This window comes from Podarcis raffonei, chromosome 17 (genome assembly GCF_027172205.1).
Source record: "Podarcis raffonei isolate rPodRaf1 chromosome 17, rPodRaf1.pri, whole genome shotgun sequence".
NCBI classification, from domain to species: domain Eukaryota; kingdom Metazoa; phylum Chordata; class Lepidosauria; order Squamata; family Lacertidae; genus Podarcis; species Podarcis raffonei.
In genome coordinates, this window is record NC_070618.1 from 16,273,653 (window position 1) to 16,297,964 (window position 24,312).

Here is a 24,312-nt window from a genome sequence, read left to right on the forward strand (position 1 = left end):
CTTTGAGACTCCTTCGGGTAGTGATAAAGCGGGATATCAAATCCAAAAACTCTTCTTAAGAAGGATGGCAGATCCTGCTGTCACATTTTTCTGTGTGGCTGTGCATGAGAAGAATCTGCAGAGAAGCCATCCTCAGAGTCTAAGGATGATTGGAGATCCACTTCCTCTAGCTAGAGAGGTATAGAAAGGAGGGTCAAGGGCTAATGTTGCTGCACTGCTCCCCTTGCAGTAACTTGTGAGTTGTCTGAATATGATTTCTCAAGCCAATACTGAGACCCTGAGGCAGGAAGTATGACAAAACTCTGCATCCCATCTTCAGATTTCTCTAATGGATGCTGCCTTGTTTCAACAAACCATAGTTAAGTTCAACTACAATTTAGCACAGGAATATCCAATGTGTTGCCCCAGATGTTGTGGGCTTCAAGTCCCATCATCCCTGACCATTGGCCATCCTGGCTGGGGCTGGTAGGAGTTGTAACCCAACAACATCTGGAGAGCACCATGTTTCTTATTTCAAGGTTTGGATGTGATGCTAAACTGGTCAATCATCTGGCAAGGCTCAAAAATGTCTTTCACTGATATGTGGCATGTGCAGGACATGGTGTGAAACCCATTCCATGTGGCTCCATTGGCATAAGGTGCTATTTGGTTTGGTTCACCCTAAGATTTCTACTTTTTGCCCATCCCTTCTGCTCTGCATATCTTTCTGTGCTATACTCTTTTATGTCAAAAATGCAAACTTGGAAAGAAAATTCAGCTCAGCTGTAGATGGAAACCCAGCGCTATGTAAGCTATTATTTCACGCTACTTTCCTTATCTATGCTACGTTAATAACTATCACATTCCGTGGGCAATCAGATTTGTGGTGCTACAGCGAAGTTAGAATTGCATTAGCCAGAATCCCATTAATTTCCTTTGGCTTCCCATAGTGAGGCACCTCACTGATGGAAAAACCTGGTACAGAAAGTAAGGCAGCATTCCCCAAAATGTATTTATATTTATCTGTTGCAATTACATCATGACCCATCCTTTAGAAAGCTGGGATCAGCTAATGCCCCGCTCCCAGTGGCCTTCCCTTCTAGGTCATGCTGAATCCCATATACACTCGGCCTCCACAAGGCACCCTTGCTTCAGAGATCTGCTGAAAACTTTTTAATTATATTTAAGAAAACCTATCTGGACATCAATTCGTTTTAAACATAAATTTGTTTTGAGTTTTATAATTTTATATGTTTTTAATAATATTTTATATATATATATATATATATATATATATATATATATATATATATATATATATATATAATTATTTTATTTATGTATTTTTTAAATAATAGTTTTGTGGATTTTAACTGTATTTTATCAACCATTTTATTAAACACACCACTTTGAAGAAATGGTTTGCATTTTTTTCTAAATAAGCGAACAGCGCTATGGCACTAGGTTCTTCCTAGCCATGCACATCTTTCTACTAGTAAAGCACCATGCTGTCATGTTTCTTCCAGCTAGCCTTGACATCTCTTACAGTCCTCCATTCCATTCCCTCTCCCCCTATATTCTTCCAGCCTCCCCATTTGACATTCAGCATTCTGTGGCCACTGAGCAGCATGGTAAGTCCTCATTGGGTTGTTCTATGGGGAAGGTCCCCCCCTTAGTCCCCCTCCGAAGTGTGCTGATCATTCACTTTTGTTTTTCATGAGCCCCATTTTGGCCTCATAGTCACTGCAATTCAACATCGGAGTTAACTATTAGTATATATCAGGCATAGGCAAACTCCGGCCCTCCAGATGTTTGGGACTACAATTCCCATCATCCCTGACCACTGGTCCTGTTAGCTAGGGATGATGGGGATTGTAGTTCCAAACATCTGGAGGGTCGGAGTTTGCCTATGCCTGGTATATATGGTCATAGGATAAGTCTAGGACAGGCGCAGGCAACCTTCAGCCCTCCAGATGTTTGGGGACTACAGCTCCCATGATCCCTAGCTAACAGGACCAGTGGTCAGGGATGGTGGGAATTGTAGTCCAAAACATCTGGAGGGCCGAAGTCCAAGATCAGAAATAAGAATTCCAAGACTGCACAGGGAATGTGAAGCAAGTTGCCCTGTCAACCTGCCAAGATAAAACCCACAACTCTGAGATTAAGAGTCTTCTGTGCTACCAACTGAGCTATCCCAGGACTAAATAATGTTCACCATTTATAGCTTAAAAAGAGGAAGGAGGGGGAATAATGCCTACAACTTTTGTAAAGGTTCCCTGCCTGAGTTGTAAGTTTTTATCATTTCATGCTATATTTAAATTTTCATACTATATTCTCATAGAATCATAGAATTGGAAGGGAGCCTGAGGATCATCTAGTCCAACCCCCTGAAATACGATACAATACGATAATCTGTATTGTCATTGTCCCATACAGAACAACGAAATTGAAAAATCTACATAGGACATTCAAAACCCAACAAGCCTGCTATCCCAGCTATCCCAACCTGGTTAGCCCCCTAAAAACTCTGATACCCCATTTTAAAATACAATATACTCCCATACAGACTCCTTACAATGCATTTAAAACCAAAAGCGCATTTGGATAGAAACTATTTCTCAAGCAGAAATGCAGGAATATGCAGTTGCCCCATACAGGGATCGAACCTGCAACCTTGCCATTATCAGCACCATGCTCTAACCAACTGAGCTATAACATTCTTAATGTTTTGCTTTGCTTTTCTGAGGATTCCTGTTATGGGGGAAGTGTATAAATGAACTTATTAAAATAAATATGTGAAAATAAATATAGTAACAGCACAATTCTGTCACATCTCAAAAGTGGCTGCGATTAAGAGTGATATTGAGTCCTACTGGCTTCAGTGGGGCTTAATCCTAGGTAAACTGGGTTAGCACTGCAGTCTACTTAAAATAATCACCTGTAGAGTAATTTCACTTGCCTGAGGAGACCAGAAGACCTGATCACCACAAGCAGGAAGCTGACTTTCAGAACAACATTACATGAAAGATGGAGTGTTTTTTCATTGTTGAAGGGAAGCATTGTCAAAGCCTGCTGGTCACAGATACCAAATAAATGGCAGTGTGATGATCCAAAAGATGAAGGGAATGATGGATTTCACGAGCTGCTTTTCAGATTATTTTGCACTGGAAGTGATATGTGGTCAATCGTTTCAGCATACTGAAAACATGGATCAATGCAAGATGTATTGCACAGACATCAACTATTCCAGACAATGAAAGTTAATCATAGATGTTGCGCTTGTTCTTTCAGTATCAGTTGAAAGATGGGCATTTAATGTAGTTTATGAAAACAACCTCATTCTTTAATCCTGCCATCAGACTTGATCAAACCATTTTGATTAGAGTGACAGCCAAGCCTCAATCTGCCAAACATCCCAACTCCCCAATAAAACCAGCCCTACAATTAGACCCATTTCATGTGGCGAAACTTGAGCGACCATTAAGGAGGGGCAAATTGTCAGTTTTATTAATCTCCATCGCAGGGAGTACCGTTTCTATTTTGTTGTTGCTGCTTTCAGCATCAATATTTCTTATGCCACCTCTAACCTCTCACACCCTCAAAAGCAAGCATCCCCCACGCACAATTAATGTGCATGGGCGTGTAGACCCATACATGTGATCCAAAGTTATGCGGTATGGAATCTTGCAAGAGGACTGCATTTACCTGTCGACAAAATATTGCAGCTTGATTTTGGGGGAAATGTGACATACATACAAACAAGTATCAGCTTGGGAGAGAAAGCGTGTTCTCCTTCATGAAGAGCACGTGTTGCAGTGGGGGCCGCCAGGACACTCCAAAGTTGTGGGGCCGGCTAATTGATCGTTGGCCACTGATGCGATTGGGCTTCCCTTGTTGTTGGGAAGAAGTTAATGTTGCCATTTGTTGATTGACAGCCAGAAATGCTAAAACTCCTTGCATGAAACTAGGGCTTCCTCTTTTCGCCCATGCATTGGATTGCCTGTCCCCCCTCCCTATATGTAGGGTTGTTCGCTTTGACCTTGCTATGCCTGTCATGGGGTCGTCTGCTCTTGGGGCAGGGGCTTGGTAGGAATTTTGTCCATCTGGCTGATTGGCTGGGGCCATTTGGTTTTTGCCTACTGCGTAGCAAATCGTCACAACATGTAAGGTTGCGGTTAGGGATTGGTTTTATGAATTGGTTGGTGGAGGGGCATGGATTGGCTGTGCCTGCCCCTCTAATGCTGCTGCTTCAAGGGATTCCATTAAAGGAATTGGGGGCTAACTATTGCTTGTCCACTCTGTCAAGGGGGCTCGGGCCACTGCAAGAGCTCCTGGCTGCAGTTGGGGTGGGCTGAGGGCAGGTTCCCTGCTCCGTCGCTACACCCAAGTGTATTCCCCTTTTCTGACTTCCGCAGGTGTGCGGAATGTCAGTCTGTCCCCCACGGTGGGGGCAGCTAGTCACAACCAATGCCTAAGCAACCACTCACATGTTTGTATTTTAATAAAGTTGTGGCCAAAATTATGCCAAAAACCTTAAACAAAATTTTGGTGTGATGTGTGAGTTATTGGGGTGGCCCTGGGGACCTCGACCCGCAACTGTGCTTTCTGCTCAGCAAAATGGGTTGCAAAAACAAGCCTGGTGCTTTTTGCTTGCCACGGAAATGAAGTGAGTTGAGAGTCATAGAATTAGTGGGGAATGTTAAGCAAAGGTAAGAAACAGGAATAAAGGCTGAATATTACAAGAAGTAGGGCAGAGCAAGGAAAGCAATGAAAAAAACTCAGACTGGTGTGAGGCATAACAATTTAGATTAACACTGGATCTGTAGACTAGCCTGCCTGCAGTTTCTTCCTCCTTTATTTTAAACCAAAACCTGTCTTCCATTTTCTTGAAAGCTTTCTTCTTCCAAAAAATGAGGCTTCTGCTTCTCTTCCTCATTCTCAGGGCACTTCAGAATTTCAGTGGGCACAAGGCCGAGTTGATTTTATTACTGTGAGGTGCTATGTTTCCATTAAGCATTTATCTTGTGCTCTGTTAGGGTTGCCATATTTCAAAAAGTGAAAATCCGGACAGAAGAGTTGTTGAGCTTTTTAAAGTTTTGCCCAAAGTTGTTGAGGGTTTTGGACGTTTTGGAGCTATTCCTGAGGAAAACCGGCAAAACTGACACTGCCAACATGGGCTGCCACATGTCTGGATTTTCCCGGACATTTCCACAATTTCCGCCTGGACACTGCTTGGGCTGCAATATTCCGAATATGTCTGGGAAATTCTGGATGTATGGCAACCCTAGGTAGCCACACAAGAAGTGCCACTTTATTATCTTTTTTTCCAGGTATTTAAATGGAAGTGTGGGAAGCTGGAGAAGCTGGCTGCCAGGTTAGCATTGTTGTTTTTAAGGGATGTCCTTCCTTTTGGGAATATTTCACCAATTTCTTTAAAAGTGAACATTTCCCTTAAAACTAACCATGAGCAGGTATCCAGAGCAGAACAGACAGCTTCTCTAGTCCCACTCTTACAGCCCAGCCCAGTGGAGAAGCTATTTGTGGGATGGAAAAAATACAGGACACTCAAAAAGGCACAAAAATTAGCACAGTACTATTTCTTTTACAAAGGCCAGGAGAATGCAGCCCCTCACCCACTCAATTCAGAAAAGAACATAACAGAACACATTTCAGTGTAGGGCAGGATTGTGGAGCTGTTCCTGCTTCTTTCAGTATCCTTCCTTTCCCCGCTTCTGTAGTTGTCAAAATTGACAACTAATTCTAGAAAGTCTGTTCTTTTGCTGGTTGTAAACAAATCAGAGATGAGAAGGAACACACAAGAGCAATAAGCAATCGGTATTCCACAATAACTCCCCTATTTTGCCAGAAATAATTCTGATGCTATCCAACTTTACGTACAGATGTTGACCATTTATGAAAGCTTCTAGGGCTTTGTGGGGTGTTGGTGGACAGTAAAGAACTCCCCAGTTTTGAAAACCCAGACACGCAACCTCACAAGGAATCATATAGCAAGCTTTGCAATCAGCTTCTTTCTGCCCATCACACTGTTCCTTTGAAACCAAGTCTTCTGACTCATGCCAAATGTATCTAAGAGAGCAAATGTATTCAGCAAAAATATGCCGGAACATCCTTGTATCTGGCCTTAGTTGGATGCATTCGTTTTTTTCTCTCCAACTGTGCTTTATCTCAGCTCATCCTCGAGCATTCCTTAATCCCGCCAGGGAGATGTCAGTAGAAGTTGGCATATCAAGATTTTATGAAAAGGGAAAGTGTATTTGAATTAAAGTTTCATTATGCAACAGGGCTGGAACCAAACCAATGATAAAAATTCATAAGAAACAAGCGACAGGTGGATATGCAAAGAGCTGCAAGAAACCATTGCTGGGCTTGCTTGAAAGAAAGGTAATCCCATTTCTCAGCTACACAAATAAAGGTTATTTAAAACAGGACATTTGAAATAGCAGTTTGTGGAGCATGAGCATACAAGTTTGCTAAGTTTGCTAAGAGTCCAATATTGTGCTTGCTTATGTGTGTCTTACTGTGTATGGTGAGACTAACTCCCTAGCAAATGTACATGACACTCTAGTTTTTTAAGGTTTTTTAAGGAGTGAGCAAGCCAAACACAGTGAGACTTTCTTCTGAGTAAGCAAACATTGGATACATACAATACTATGGACATTTGTTTGGAAGCAAGTCCAACTGTAATCAATAGGATTCTCCTCTCCCCAGCAACCACAGTTAGGTTGAAATAGCCTGGCTATAATCCTAAACTCATATTCTTGACTGCGAGTCCTGGAAGACCTGCCCTGTGCTTTGCAGGCCTTTTTCGACCAGGCCTGGATGGGTGGGGCCCTGACTGACTCCAGCTACAAAAGCTGAGGCTGCTGAACAAACTATTGGGCTGAGTATTATTTAGGGAGTTTTATATTAATATATTAGGGAGCTGCAGGGTTGTTGCTGTTGTTGTTATCACTATTAAATTTTGCATCTTTACTTTAGATCTTATTATGATTGATGTGGAAAATAATTAGATTGTGTACTTTTGATGTTTTGTTTCTTGTTTATGACTCTTTTGTTATTTTTGTTATTATGCAATTCTTTTCCTTGTTGCAAGCTACCTTGACATGGTGTGAACTATGAACAGGCAGCATAAAATTAAAATTATGCATGTATGCATGTATGTATGTACAGTGGTACCTCGTGTTACGGACGGGATCTGTTCCAGAGGCCCGTCCATAACGTGAAAAGCCCGCAACTCGAAGCACCACATCTGCGCATGTGCGAAGCGCGATTTAGCACTTCTGCGCATGCGCGAGTGGCAAAACCCATTCCTAATACCTCATGTTACGTCCGCTTCAGGTTGCGTGTTTTCATCTTGCGTCCTGCGGCAACCTGGAAGTACCGGAACAGGTTACTTCTGGGTTTCGCCACTCGCACATGCGCAGAAGTGCTAAATCGCGCTTATTAAACACATGCTCCTTTACAGCACTGGTGGCAAACCCAGGGGTTTGATTTGGCACACCAATCAAATACCCATGCCTTACCAATTTTGGTGATGACATTTTTAAAAAACAATTAGACACAGCATTGGCAGAGGTGGAGGCTAACACTCTGATGGGGAAGCACACCACTCCATCAGTCATTAGAGGAATTATTTAACCAGCAGAGAAGGGGTGGTAATCCCCATACACCCTATGTGTGCACATGGCAAGTGTGGGGTGGCTACATTAGCTAATCCTGCTTTTCATAATGATTTCTGAAGCACGTTGCTCCTACGATGGTCTGGTCATGGGCAAAGACCAGCGGTAGAGCTTCCTTTTGTGTCTACAATCTAGCCAAGTGGTGCCAGCACCTTACAAGGCCCATAGCTTGTGTAGCAAACAGTGTCAAGGAAGTGAGCCTAAGGTGTTGATCAGACACTTGTATCAGTGCTGTACTGAGTCAAATCATTGGTCCATCTAGTCCATTCCAGGGTTGCCATATTTCAGAAACCAAGACACCCCAAAAGTTTTTGAGCTTTCTTTATGGAAACCACTGAAATTGTTGAGCTTTTTAAAGAAAAACCTGGAAGTTGTTGTGCTCTCTCTTTTTTTTAGACAAACCCCAAAGATATAGGGTCCAATTTTTCGATTGACTTGTTTAAGATCAAAGACAAAGTGCCGCCTTTCGGAAGTTCCCCCAGACATCAATTCCACCTTTCAGATCTTGGTAATATCTGGGAAAATCCAGACGCACGGCAGCCCTAATTTAATCTGATTGGCAAGCGCCTCATAGGTCATCCCAAAATGGACCAATAGTTTGACTCAATAGTATAGTACAGTTTTATACTCTATACCAGGGATGTCCAGCACCCAAGAGACTGCGATCTACTCACAGAACTAAAAATTGGCAGTGATCTACCCACCCCCTTTTTTGGGGGGGGAGGGTTCTGATAAAAGTTGTTTAGCTTTTTTTAGGGAGGAAAGTCCCTTTTGGGGGGGCTCAGGTCAGAGTTCTTGAGCATTTTTTGGGGGGTGGGGATGCAAAAATGTTGAACTTTATTAAAGGGGAAAGGGGAAAACTCGCTCACAGAGAGATCACTAAGGATACAGTCAGCCTCGCAACAAAAACTCTGTCTTCCCTTCTAGGAATCATGTGTGAATGAAGGATGGGGCGGGGAGCAGCATGCCAGTGTGGGAGAGCCAGTGTGGTGTAGTGGTTAAGAGCGGTAGTCTCGTAATATGGGGAACCGGGTTCGCGTCTCCACTCCTCCACATGCAGCTGCTGGGTGACCTTGGGCAATCACACTTCTCTGAAGTCTCTCAGCCTCACTCACCTCACAGAGTGTTTGTTGTGGGGGAGGAAGGGAAAGGAGAATGTTAGCCGCTTTGAGACTCTTTCGGGTAGTGATAAAGCGGGATATAAAATCCAAACTCCTCTTCTTCTTCTTCATTTACTACCGCAAAGAAAAAGGAGCCAGCGATCGACTGCGATCCACCAAAACCTCCCGGGGATCGATCAGTCGATCACGATCGACCAGTTGGACATCCCTGCTCTATACAAGAGGTGTGCTGATGCTAGCAAAGGTTGATTGGGTCATGGTTGTAAAATTCCATGTATGCATATATTTAAAATGAATTTATCCTCCATCTCTATGTTTGTGTGTGTGATCTCTGGTTCTTCAGTAAGCAAAAAAGTCTGAGGCCAACACAATAAGCATCTTATACAATGCCCCACCTCCCCACCATTTTTTGCTGCAGTGGTTGCACTATTGCCTGTTTGGTTGAAATTCAGGCATTCCTCCCAACAGCAGAGTCACTGCCAACACCTATAAATATAGCTATTAGCATATGGCAGGTGATAGTGAAACCATCAACGTGTAAAATGTAGCTGCTGTTTATGTGGGAAGCAAGGGAAGGGAGAACATTCCTATTTTAGGAAGACAAGTGAATTTCAGAGTAAACAACCGATACCTATTTCAATAAAATTACTCTGTCCACTAAAAGTGCAATACAGGCATTAGAATTTGGAATAATATAAATATTTCTGCATTTCTGTGGAGGTAGTCTAGCCATGGGTATGTTTAATGATCCTCATGCTGAGGGAGATAGATAGAAATGTGATATTTTTTAAATCGTCACATAATCACAGTGTCTTGGATTCCATAAGACCAGCTTTGTGGGCAGCCTGAGAATACCTCAGCCATTTTGACATCCACTTTGATTTGTCTATCAAAGAAAAATGGATGTTGTATTTTCTGATTTTGGGGGGTATATGCATGGCCTCTTGGACATTACATGTACTAGCTTTCAGGTCCCTAGGTCCTGTGAAAGTACACAAAATGCTGCAAAGGGTGAGTCAGTGAGGACCAGGCATACACAGAACAGCATTTACACAGAAGTGCTGAGATAAGTTGCAACTGAAGGCCATTTGCATTTGTGTCCTACATCTCCTGCCTAGCAATGCATATTTGAATGCAAATATACCGTTTCAGAGTACACAGGTATTCAACATTATTATTATTAATAATAAATGATAATACATGTTTTAATATACTGTCCTTCTTCCAAAAGGAACCCAGGGCAGTGAACAATGTAATAAAAATTACCACTGCTTTTTTCCAGACAGAACTCGCTGGCGCTCTGTTCCAGCACCTCTCAGTTGGGCACCGTTGCCATTCTAAAATAAGAAGGGAGGTGTTCGTGGTGAGTTCTGCACCTTTTTTCTAGAAGAATAGAAAAAAAAACACATACAGTGGTACCTCGGGTTATGTACTTAATTCGTTCTGGAGGTCCGTTCTTAACTTGAAACTGCTCTTAACCTGAGGTACCACTTTAGCTAATGGGGCCTCCCGCTGCTGCCACTGCACGATTTCTGTTCTCATCCTGAAGCAAAGTTCTTAACCCGAGGTACTATTTCTGGGTTAGCGGAGTCTGTAACCTGAAGCGTCTGTAACCCAAGGTAGCACTGTACGTGCATTCATGTTTACTACATTTAGTAGCAAACATAACTAATTCTCTAGGTAGGAATACTTTAAGCTGCTTATTCTGCCGAAAACTACCTCTGATTTAAGGAGAAAACTTGTATAGATCTTTCCAGGTTTTTGCAAATATCTGACCCGAGCCTACTAAATTACACTTTAAGGCTCTTTGATCTAATATCGGTCTCTTAAGCCCTTTGGAACTCATGACAATAGGTCTATGACGGAGAAATATGCCCTTGTCCACAGAGGCTACAAATCTTTCCAAGAAGAAATCAGATCAACACATAGCCTTTCAGTCTAGAAATGCTACTGTTCAAATTGCATTCAGATAGAGCAGGGGGTATTGCCATAAGCTCCTAAAGACATGCAGCAACAGCTGAATATAGCGGCGGATAAGCAGGTGAGTATTCTGAAACAAACAAAGAAGTTAACTGCGAAAGTTGATGCTTTTCCTAATGGAAAATAATAAAAGAGGAGTGGGGGAAAAGAGCAGTCCTTTGGCTATCTAGGAGGAATAAATCTATTCACTTCCATGTTGTCATCAAACTGATGATTTGTTTTTGTGTAATTCAAGTTAACTTGACAACTGGCAAATTTTACAAGGTTTAAGATTTACGAGCAGTCATAATAATGAAAAGCTTCGGCTGAAAAATGGGAAGAATAAAGTACCCTAAGAAGTAAGCATGAAACATAGGCTTCAAATATCATGATGGGGATAATATAAGCCGGGGAGGGGGGTGTCACTGGAAACAAAGCCTGAATCACACAATGTTTTAATCTATTTCTTTTATGCTAAAAACCTTGGGCTATACGTGTATAATTATGTGAAATACTATAACTCAGTGCCAAGGCACACACAAAACACAGGCCAAGTGGTGGATTGCTTAAACCAGTAGTTCCCAATTAGCTATCTACTGTGGGCCCTCGTTTTTCAACAGCCAAGCCACGGACCCCCGACTTTTGAAAATTTTGACATCTCCATGGTAGATTTTGTTACGTGAATGGTGCTATGGACCATTTTCATTTTCTCCAACAGAAACACCAAATTGAACTATGTCAGCCCAAACAATCTTTCGCTGAGCGACAACAGCAAGCAGAGATGTGTTCAACAAATGTGTGTTTGTTTGTGCGAGCGTTTAGAGGAAAAACTGAGCTGACGTTTATACCTGCAATTAACTTTCCAGTCAGCTTCATTATATTGATGCTCAAACACCTTACATCATGTACAAATATGTAACAACCAAAACAGACTGCATTGGTTCTGGATTTGAGAAGGCAAATACAGATTTAAATGGATCTTCATTAGGGGTGTGCAATTTTATTTTATTTTTAAAGTCACTATGCCACTTGTTTTTATTTTTAAAGATCTCATCTTTTGTTTTCCATTCACTAGAATCACATTCATTTCATTCCCCCCCCCCATGACATTCATCCTCCCCTTCGTTTGTTTTTGCCACCTCCTTTTGTGATCACAGCAGCAGTGGTCCTCTCACCTTCCATTTTCATCTCCCAGAGTGCCCAGATATCACATCATTCCATGACATTATTTGCAGGTGCAAGTGTGAGAGAGATAAACAGCTACTGGCAGCTGCCATTTCCCCCCCTAGAGTGTTGTCACGGCTAAAAATTGGCTGCTGTTTCTTTAATGCTAAAAGAACTAAGTCAGCATGAGTCAGCGGCCTACAATGACTCATGCAACCTTTCACCAAATTGTACCTCTATATATAGAGTGGTCAATGGTTGCGTTTGGTGTGGGTTGGTTGGATGGAAGAAAGCTGGTTGCGTTTGGTGTGTGTAAAAATGCTGTTGGTCGTGGTTGGAGAAGACGACTTTTTAAGAATAAAAGAATAAGAATACCCTGCAAGAATACTCTTTCTCAAAGACTCTTTTGTGCCAACTAAGGTCTGAGGACTAGGCAAAGGGGTAAAAAGGAGGTCAGAACCTTTTCTTTTTCAAAACACTGACAAGTGTAGCAGAAGAACATTATAGGGGCATTCTGGGAAAAGAAGATGGCAGCCATTCTGAGAAGAGAAGCCTTCTCATAAGTAACTCTCCTCAATCACAAACAAGTGATGAATATGTACAACTGGGTAATGAAAATGGACCACATTCTGACCTATTGGTTGCTGATAGCATTATATTTCACAACAAATACAAAAGGAGCAGAATAAATTCCATCCATCTCAATTTTTTACTTCCTATGAAACAAATACACTCCCCCCATTGATTTGTTTGTTTATTTTGGAACACATTTATTCTGTCCTTTCCCCCTTCCAATTTAGTTGTCAAATCAATATCCCAGTGGAAGATTTTTCATGGACCCAGGAAACACAGAGAAGTCTTAAAGAGAATGTGTCCAATTTGCCCAGGGGGTGCTATCTTTATATACCTCAGCTGAGACATGGATCATTAGAATCGAGGCTGTACAAGAAGGTAAAAGCAGAATTTGAAACATCCAGCAATAACTTATTTTTGCAAAGCTTTCACACAAAAAAACCAAAAACTGAAATCTGCAAAGGCTAAATTATTTGACTTGTAACAGTAGCTTTGGGATGCAGCGTCATCTGTTTTGGAACCACTGTGTCTTTCCTAATTTAACTAATTGTTTGGGACCAAATTAGATCTGTTAAAAATGATGGTCTGGTGTCCCCCCCCCATTTGCCACAACAGAGAATCTAAAAACAGCTATATATACTTTTTTGTTTTCCTTTTCACAGAAGTTCTGAAATTTGCAGTCATACATCTCGGGGTTTTCCTACAGGGTATCATTAAAATCTGATTTTTTTAAAAAAATCTTTTTAAAGTCTCTCCTATTTTCTTCCAGACTTCAATGCAGGTTTTTTTTGACGTGGCCACTCCTTCTGAAGGGACAAAGCCTGAAAAAATTCAGAATGACAACTGCAATGTTTCCCCAAAAAGGACATATTTTGGGGTGGGTATAACAGGAATCATAAGCGGCAGAGTATTGGAGGGAAAAAACAGCATGGGAACCCAGGAATGATGAGGATGGGGAAAATGTCACCCTCCAGTAAGAACCCTGCCCCTTCGAGGGTAATTGTCCCTCACCACCAATGACATAGGTGCAGCTTTTTCTCCCTGGGAGAGAGATATCTCCATTGATTTGAGGAAGAGGTGGGCATGGAAAAAAAGAGCATGGATCACCAGAAAAGACCGGTGTGTGTATGTGTGTGTGTCACAGCTTAAAAATTAGCCGCTGTTTCTTTAATACAAAAGGAACTGAGTCAGCATGAGTCAGTGGCCTACAATGAATCGGCAAAACCTGAATGATTCATGCAACCTTTCACCTACATATGCCTGTATATATAGAGTGGTCATTGATTGTGTGAGTGTTGGGTTGGTCGGATGGTAGAAAGCTGGTTGTGTTTGATGTACAGTGGTACCTCGGGTTACAGACGCTTCAGGTTACAGACTCCGCTAACCCAGAAATAGTACCTTGGGTTAAGAACTTTGCTTCAGGATGAGAACAGAAATTGCGCAGCAGCGGCGCGGTGGCAGCAGGAGGCCCCATTAGCTAAAGTGGTACCTCAGGTTAAGAACAGTTTTAGGTTAAGAACGGATTTCCAGAACAAATTAAATTCTTAACCCGAGGTACCACTGTATATAAAAGCTGTTGGTCGTAATTGGAGAAGAAGATTATTTTTTAGAATAAAAGCAGCATTCTGCAAAGTACTCTTTCTCAAGGACTCTTTGTGCTGACTAGGGTCTGAGGGCCAGGCAAAGGAAGCAAAGGAGGTGAGAACCTTTTTTCCTCCCCCCCCCCAAACAACTGACAGGGGGGATGTCACTTCCCACCAATATCATTGCTACTCCAAGGGTTATTGGTTTGGGGTTGAGAACCCCATTTTTTTTGAGGATACAGGTCCTTTTCAGACCTCTCCATCAACTTGCATAGGGGGCAGAGCTGATGGTGGGGAAAAATAGACCCAGCTGATTTTCTTTTTTAAAAACTTCAATGACCCTTCCTCAAATCATTGTGATTGGAGTGCTCTCGGAAAATCATTCTTTGTGATTCAGTCATAGAACTGTCAGCCAGACAAAAAAAATATCTCTCCAGGCCCACCCCATTGGTGTTTGCCTTGTCAGCTTGACTTCATAATAAATAGATAAACAACAACACAACATTGGGGGTGGTGTGGTGCACCTAGGTTACAGAGAAACATGGGATTTTAGAGAGCCAGATCTGACTTAACACACCTTGCTAATTGTTGTCCGGAGGAGTAAAAAACTTAAACACATTGCAGGGTTCCCAAAAATAGACCAGAGACAATTGTACTTCATCCAACAGAGCAGCCTTACTGCTACTGAAGGCAAATGAGCATAATGGTCACCAATCCAAGACATTCAGGATGGGCACTGTCTGTAAGAAATCCAGTTGCAGCACTTACAATAAAACTTACAATACTTCTATTAAGACTAAACTTAACACTAAGCATACAGAACACCACACCAGAACAAAGAGGCAGAAATAGAAAGTGAGTGAAAGCCCAGGCTCCTTCTGTCCCTACTATGATAGTCAGCACGACCTTGACAGAAAGATAACAGAACCATTTTAAACCAGCTGTACTCAGCTTCCCAGAAGGAATAACCCAAACAACAGAAACCTTCTGCCTGTTTCTTTCACGTAGAAAGAAACCTTCCAGAACCCTCCTGAATTAATCAGAACAGGAAAGATCTCTGCACATCAGATCAATACTTTCTGTTCTAAGAAATGCAAACTGACTTCATAATAAATAGATAAACAACAACACAACATTGCCGGGGGGGGGGCACCTAGGTTACAGAGAAACATGGGATTTTAGAGAGTGCCAGATCTGACTTAACACACTTTGCTAATGACTCAAACCCACTTAAGGATGTGAAAGCCTGCCCTGGATCACTTCTATGCATCTTGTAACTTGGGAGGTACACAGAGCCAACGCTCACTCCTAATAATAATGCACTTCTGATGTGTGATATAGTTACTTACAGTGAAATCCTATAAATATATCTACTGAGAAGTAAGCCCCCTTTACTTGAATGTGGTTCATTCCCAGGTTGGTGGATGTAGGACTGCAGCCTTCATGTTCAAACAGGTTGAACTAAAAGTAATGCCTTCCCACAAATAGCACAGCTAAACCCAGATGAACCATATAATCCTGTTCTCTATTACTTCATCTTCATAAACCAATCAAGACTGCTGCCTCTGGTGTAATCTAAAATACCAAAAGCAATCTGGAAAGAAAGAATAAAACAAGCGTGAACTATACATACATGCTTACTTCTCTCTCTTCAGAATTCAATTTTCATCTATTTTCATTACTGCCTTTAATGGCTGACATTTTTAATGGTAACTCTAAACCTTAAAAAAAAAAATAGTGAAAAGATTGGTTCCAGAGTCTTTAACATCAAATGCTACTCCGAAACAAATATCTGTTTAGGAGCAGTATGACTATAGCACAGTCGTACCTTGGAAGTCGAACGGAAGTCTGTTCAACTTCCAAAATGTTTGGAAACCAAAGCACAGCTTCTGATTGGCTGCAGGAAGCTCCTGCAGTCAATTGGAAGCCACAGAAGCCCCATCGGATGTTCAGCTTCCAAAAATAGTTCACAAACCGGAACAGTCACTTCCGAGTTTGCGGCGTTCGGGAGCCGAAATGTTGGAGAACTAAGCTGTTCAAAAACCAAGGTATAAGAAAACAAGAGGGCTGGGAAGAGAGCTGAATGCAACCTCACAAAATGGCTTTCAATCAATAGATAATCCCCAGTACAAACGGAAAAAACCAGGTGCGTGGTTTTCAGAATGCTACAACAGCACCTCAAACACCAGTTTGAGGACAGCGTCACGATTGTTTATCAGGGAGAAGGTTTGGATGGAGAGAGAAGTGGAGGGCCGGGCAACTTTGAAATGACCCGCAGTTCAATTGAGAACGCTTTCCACCACTCCAATCCCTTGTGGTGTAGTGGTTAAGAGCAATGGACTCGTAATCTGGTGAACCGGGTTTGATTCCCTGCTCCTCCAGTTGCAGCTGCTGTGTGACTTTGGGCTAGTCACACTTCTCTGAGGTCTCTCAGCCTCACTCACCTCACACAGTGTTTTTTGTGGGGGAGGAAGGGAAAGGAGATTGTTAGCCGCTTTGAGACCCCTTAGGGTAGTGATAAAGTGGGATATCAAATCCAAACTCTTCTTCTTGTAAGATGACAACACCTGGAGAGTGGCAAAAGAATATGTGCTTTCTGCCTGTAGCAGGCCAGGGAGCCTCTGGCGCTTTAGAAGTGAAAAGTGATGTAATGAGAACTGCTACCATTGGCAGCTTCCACCCATCTCCCATTTTCACAGGAGGATTGTGGCGTTTCCCTACCTAAAGAGGCCAGGAAATCTGGGCAGAGCTCAGTGGAGGGACACATCCACTTCACTCAACCCCCTCTCCCCCAGCACAGTGGTAAAGGTGTCTTAATTGCTCTGTTACTTGAGACACAGTCTGAGCGTATTTGCCCCCATTACTTGCCTCCCTTCAAACCTGACAAGCAAATGGCAAATATCCCGTAACAACCCCTACCCCAAAAATTCATAGGTTGTCATTGGAAACTTCCAAGGAAAATGATTCCACCCCCTGCCCCCCTCAGGCAGCACGTTCTACTGCTGAATTGCTCTTACAGCCAACTCGAATATGATGCAAAAAGAGGCAAATGGGAATTCTTCTCTTCTCTCCTTGCTAGTTCTGCAACATGCACAGCAGATAAAGGTGGTGTCTCCTTGTCCCCTCTTCATATAGAGAAATGCAACTTACACTTGGTTCTGTTCCCTCACATTTTGCTGTATTCATTGGCTCATTGTTTGTTTTTTGCAATTTTCTAAATATGCACTTAATGTGATTTCGCAAGTAAGTTTCTTGTCAAAATTTAAGAAATGTGCCTTTGGCCCCAAACTAATACCAATAAGTTAACACAATATTAATTCTACATAACCTTATTTTTCACCTATAAAAACAAGGAAAGAGTGGGGCAGGTGTGTGTGCTTACAGTTTACGGGGAGAAATTAAATCCAAGTTTTTTATTGCCAAAGAATGGTTAACTGTAATTTTTCTCCAGCGCAGAGTCAAACTCTGATTGATTTGATAACCAGTTTAAATGTACAAACAATAAAAGCATTCACGTATGTTAATGTGATTCTACTAAAGGGCAGCTTGAATGCTTTCAGAACTTTCATCTGTCTCATTTTCAACACATTTATAGTCACATTAATTATAGGTGCATAATAGAAAAAATGCTGTTATGAAATACATTTAAAATACATTAATAGAACTTTTCAGTTGCAAGACTTCTGGTGCTTATATTTAATTCAGATTAATTTGGTTTCATAAAAGGAACCCAGCTAACTTCAGCTTCCCAAGTGCAGCCCAGCATTTATTATATAAACGAAACACGCTGCTGATTAATCAGTTTCACTAATGCAAAACCATATTTGTGGATCACATTCATAGCGAGAAAATTTAATGCAGCTAAAATGACAAAGCTGGGCAGCTTGATTTTCATCTCAGGGCTGTGAAGAAGGGGAGCTGGTAGGACTGTTATGTGAGCAATGCTTAAGAACTCATTTTCTTCCAGAAAGCTAGTGCCATCGAGAAATCCATGCCAGGAGAGGACAAGGTACAGTATTCACTTTTCCACACACTCCTTAACTTACAGGTCGGGGTGGGGGAAATATTGAATTGATTTACACCTTATTCACATCTCCCAAAACCAACAACTGAACCAAAACACACCTGTCCTTTGAAATTTGCACTACTCTGAATTTTCTGGTGCACTTTTCCGACCAGAAAGTATGCACCAAACCCATGTATTAGTGAAAGTAGCAGAAAAGCTACATTATATTAGAGAAAACTTTGCAAAAAATTTTTTTGCATATACCAGGCTTTTCATACAAAAAATGTGTATTTGGAATAATGTTCACAAAAATGAATACTTTTTTATGCAAACTTTTTTTAAAAAAAGAAACAAATTACCAACTAATGTGGAAATGGGGTGAGCTTTGGGAAAATGAGAAACTGAAATCGATATATTTGTCCACTCCTAGTTCCTCCTATACGTATAACTCTTTGTGTATATTCACTGGGGATGTCTGATCATAGCACTTGTACATTTAAAAAACACAATGCGAATGCTGTATACATCTCAACAGATTAGTTCCAGGAGCAAACCAATGCTTCCTGCGACATAATAGGATAGTAAATTATTCCCTCTGAATATTCTAATTTATTTTAATACTATTTGTTTTGGGCTCTGTAAAGCTGATTATATAAATTTATTACTGGGCAGTTTTTGCTGCCTTTTGGCACAACAGATATGCATTTTATTTTCTCTGCACCACTGTGTTTCTGACAAAACACCTGAAAAAACATTCAGAGTAAAGGAAATGTGAAAAAGCATGCAATTGCAAATCCATTTATTTGCTCTGCGTTCTGCTTCTTGGAGATAGCTGTGTTTCAAGAGGAAACGGTTTCACAGGTATCTGAAGCATTTTTCATGTACCCAACACCAGCTAATCCAGCATCTTCATGGTATCTTGCAAGAATCACAATGCTGTTTTATAGCATCCTTCCGCTGAAAATAAGTGTGAGAAATTCATCATCATAGCAGAGTGAACCAGGAATAACCAGCAAATGTGTTTGGAGCAAGGAGAACAGGCATTCCACAATCCATAAGCCACTTATGCTGAGACATGACCCTGGAAGTGAGCCAAAATTGGGACTGGTGACACACACGGGTTGAGTTTCATACACCCAAACCCAATTTATTTCAACACACACACACATTCTTTTGATGTCATAGCTGAACATCTTTTGGCTTCCTTTGCAGCAGCACAGTAAAATGGCTACATTCATTTTGGCAAACAACAAACCCATAATTTAGATATGAAATGAAACCATTTTATTGCATCTTTGATGGAATCCTTTGCAATTTCAGGTCCATTTCATTATATAAGCCATAAGGAACTTTTTATTCATGTTTGTGTCTGCACATAGTTTTCTTTAGCACTTCAAGATTACAAGCCATGATGGCATTACATCACTCCAGATGTTACATCATAAGAACAGCACCAAAGCAGATATTGTGGGTGATTGTTTGCATCGCGTACAGGTAGTCAATATGATGCTCTCCAGGTGTTTTTGAACTATAATTCCTATCATCTCTGATCATAGGCCATGCTGGCTCGGGCTGTTGGGGAGTTGTTCAGCATCATCTGAAAGAGAGCATGGTGGCCATCCATAAAGAACACACAAGGAAAGCTGCTCTTGCAACATGGTAAGCCTCTACCCTAAAACTTGAAATAATTTTGCTTCCTCCTGAAAATAATGGGATGCCATCTTACAGGAAGTGGGGGATTCCACTAGTTGAGCCACTGTGGTGCAAGACCTAGGAGACCAGGGTTCAAATCCCTACTCAGACATGAAGCTCATTGGGTGATCATGGGCCAATCACAATCTCTCAGCCTAACCTACTTTAGGGGACGACAGAGGACGAGATGGTTGGACAGTGTTCTCGAAGCTACGAACATGAGTCTGACCAAACTGCGGGAGGCAATTGAAGGCAGGAGTGCCTGGCGTGCTCTGGTCCATGAGGTCACGAAAAGTAGGACATGACTAAATGACTGAACAACAACAACCTACTTTACAAGGCTGATGTGAGAATAAAATGGGGTGGGGTAGAACGATGTGTGCCATATTTAGATCTTTTGTGGAAAAGGTGGGATATAAATGAAATAAACAGGTAATAGTTATAAATGTCTCTCCTCCAGCACCTTCTGACCTGGGTGGCTCTTTTGTCTAGACCAGGGTTTCCCAAATTCGGGTCTCCAGCTGTTTTTGGACTACAACTCCCATCATCCCTAGCTAGCAGGACCAGTGGTCAGGGATGATGGGAATGGCAGTCCAAAAACAGCTGGAGACCCAGGTTTGGAAAACCCTGGTCTAGACGTTGGCCTTTTGAGCTACTCCAGCCTGCTGCTTGTGGCCCAGTCCTGGCGCAACTTGGAGAGGCTAGAAGGCTCTGGGGTTAAGTCGTGGTTGCCTGCCAGGGTGCGACCAATAAGCATAGACCCCTGACACCAGTCCTGGCCTTGACAATCAAAATTACAGGAAACACTGATGAACATCAGTGCCAAATATGCAATTCTGTGAAACCACATCTGACAACTCCATTGCTAATTCACCAATCAATGAACAAGAGGCCCAATTTAGTCAATAGTAAGCTCTTGTACACACATCAATGAATTTGCCGTACAGGCTAATGAACCCTTGATAAATTATATAGTTCATTTAAATATGTGGCATTGACAGCAACAGCTTTCAATATTGTCTTCTTGCCACTGGGAAACAGCTAATTTACGCTTCAGATTTTTGGACGATTTTTTCCCCAGGTTTCGTCACACAAAATACAAAGGAAAAGCACTGTGTACACACTTCACACTGAAGGCTCCCCATCCTCTTTTGCACCAGTTCTAATATTTTCCCTCCCTTTCTGGCAGGAAGAGGTTGCTAGAGGCATAAAGTTTGATTACTAACATAACACAGCTAAGCATTCCCTTTGAAAAGAATTAGCAAAAGTGCATTTCAATGAAAATACTTTACAAGACAAATTACAAAGGAAGCTATAATTACCAATTTCGCCCTCCCCTAAATTTCTTTTCATGTTCCCTTGTAGGTAGAAGTGTTCTATAGAGAAACTTTATGAGCTGACAGATAAATGTAGTGCTGTGAACACCTTCAGTCATGGTTCACGGCATACTCCAAACCATATACGTCAAATGTTTCTAGAGTGTAAAAACATGGGCAGCTCAATTCCACGGTCCAGTTCAGTAGATTTTGGAACTTGAGCTGATTTATGCCGTGACCCTAAAAAAATTACATGGTAAGTTTCCCTGAAATCAGTGGGTCCTGTTTTCAATGAGTAGCCATAGTGTACGAGCTCTGGGGTGTACTTTGAGCTCCATGCATGCAGGGACTTATCAAAAGCACCGTTAAAGATAAAATTGCAACACATATAGAATAACACCTCCTGCTGAAGCGGAAGCTGAAGTAGATTGCCTTCTTTAAGCTAAGTTTGCTAACTTCTTAGAGTTCTTTGAAAGTGTCAGCAAACACTCCGAACAACACTGTGCGCTTCGACTTTCAAAAAGCTTTTGACAAAGTGTCTCACCTAAGACATCAGAGGAAGTCATGAATTAGACGAGAGGTTGTTCTTGTGGATTGTTAGCTGCTTAAAGAAACAAGAAACAGAGAGGAGGAATAAATGGTTCTCCCAACGGACCAATGTAAATGACGGAGTATCCATAACAGTGACCAGAGGAGGAATGGCCACTGGGGGGAGCGCAGAGAAGAAGAAACGTCATGGTGCATCTGCAGCAGCACAACTGGATGCCATCACCTGCCTCAGCTGCAACAAAACATGTGTCTCCCATATCAGTCTCTACAGCAGACAACCCCAATCTTGGCCCTCCAGATGTTTTGGGACTACAATCCCCATCATCCCTGGCCACTGGCCCTCTTAGCTAGGGATGATGGGAGTTGTAGTCCCAAAACATCTGGAGGGCCGAGTTTGGGGATGCCTGCTCTACAGTCACAAGTTTCCAACAGTCTGACTTCACCTCCCAAAAGTACACTCCTCCATTCTCTCCCCAGACAGATGCCAATCAACCAAGCAATAAATAATGAGGGAAAGAACTGAAGACACAGCATTATAGACTAAGTCCACTCACCTTTTCTTGGTGGGCGGCATTGCGGTTGGGCAGCCGGGTCACAACAGTATACTGGCCTAGGGGGTGGAGGGTCACCGCCTCTCCCGTGTCATGCCGACCGCATCATTATTGCTGGGGTCCTGCCCCTGTGGGATGGTCCCAGCCAATCAGCTCTCAGTATGGGTGTGGCTACAGGCAATTTAACTGCAGCACAGCTGGTCGGCCCCCTCTTTCTTGTCCCAGCGCCAGATCACCCAACCCACCCTCTTTTCATGCTTTGCTCAGATATGACCTTGCTATGCACCATTGTCAGTTGCCATATTGTTGGGACTAGGTAGGTATTTTTTCAGTTGGCAAATTGGCACCGGCCATTTGGTTTTCACCTACCTAGAAACAATTGTCACAACTTTTGTGAGGTTAGGCATTGGGTAAGCCTTTGTTTGGATGGAAGGGAGGTTGTAGCCTTTGCCTGCCCCTCCTCAGTAAGGGATCCGGGGTGTGAATCCTGTCCAAAGCCTGGATGTGGGCTAGGGCCATGTCACAGCCCCTATGGGGACCCATCGGGGTGCCCCTATTTGATGTAAGTCAGTAGTTTACCCTTAAGTGGACTCCCTGCAGATGGGCAGGAGTCAAGATATAGTCTGGCTTCACCCCAATGCTGAAGACAAACCACTCACATTTGTAACCAATAAAGTTGCGGCCTATTTGAATCCACAGGCCAAAATACTTTGTGTCTCTGTGTTTTATTGTTCTCCTGGGAACTTTGTGGCTCGGGTGCCTTGGCACGCAAGACATCTCTGTTTCCCAAGCTGGCATGGATGGTGGATGCTGAGCACCTGAGTCTGAAGCATAGGAAATAAAATTCCACCAGATGAGGATGGGTATTGGAATCTGTGCTTCTCAACTTACTCATAAATGATCTAGAGTTAGGGGGTGAGCAGTGAGGTAGCCAACTCACACAGCTGCTTCTGACGTTACTGTGTTTGGAGCACACTGTGAAAATAATTCAGTGTGATTAAATGTTAGACCTGGTTGTCAAAATGAAAGATTCCCCCCTCCCTTCTCCTCTCCACCTCTTTCCCTCTTGAGCTTTGGGCGTTTCCCTAGTCAGCTTGGTTTCATTTCACAGAAAGGAAAGGGTCCAGCTATGCTTTTAATGTTGTGGAAAGCCCAGGGCAACAGAGCTTCTTGAAAGGTTAGGTTCTCCCTGATCCATTTCAACACATATTGTTGAAGGTACAAGCCGGCTCAGTAATGTAAAAAACTACCCCACGCCCCCCCTTGTTATTTAGGATACTTAGAGGGCCAACATACACCCCTAATATTTGTCACGACAGTCCCTAACGCAGCAGCAGCAACAACAAAAGGTGAAACCATAACCAAGGCAGCCTGTATCAGACACAGTTGGCTTTGACATTGCCTAAATAGTTTTCAGATTTCACGGTTGCTTCTTCCTTTGGTCAAAACCTATCAGCTTCCGTCACCATACTGAGAAGAACATAAGGAAACAGTCCCACAATGAATAGATGACTCTCGCTTCAGTGCTACATTCCAAAAATAAAAAATGCAAATAAAAATATTGAAGAGATGTGCAACATTTTAGATAGCAAAACCGCCTCTTTAGAAGTGCTGAATTTAGACATGATAGGCACAAAGGTTTCTCAACTTGAAAAGAATTTACTATGAAGTGAATGCCAAAATAAGTTCTCATTGATCTTAAAAGGAAAATGGAACAGAAAACATAGGTGGAACTAAGAAAAAGGCAGCGCAGAAGGTAACGGGGGATCAAAAGCATAAATTGAATTGGATAGCTGAGAAAATCATTAGATTATGACATATGCCTTTCTCCCTCCTACTGGAGTCAATGGGATTTACAGCAGAATTCCCATGCTGGTGAACTTAGAAGTAAGCCTACATGAACTTAATTTTAGGACTTAACTTTCAGGTAGGTTTGTACAGATTGCAGCCTTGAAAGTGCTTAACACTGGCTGGAATAGTGCAGTATGCTCTCCTGACTGCCACTAAGTTCTGTGTGGTAACTGAAACTATTTAAAGAAGGAGGTTTGCTCAATGGTTTATGTGAAATTCATTCTTCAACCTTAATATACTGTCAAATACCCATCACAAAACATATCTG

At 42.1% G+C, this 24,312-nt stretch overlaps 1 protein-coding gene across 3 annotated transcripts in view; it reads right to left on the reverse strand.

Moving 5' to 3' along the window:
• The window catches only part of LINGO2 (leucine rich repeat and Ig domain containing 2), a 537,786-nt gene that overhangs the window by 233,422 nt on the left and 280,052 nt on the right, over nt 1–24,312 (reverse strand). The gene's annotated exons all lie outside the window — the stretch shown is intronic.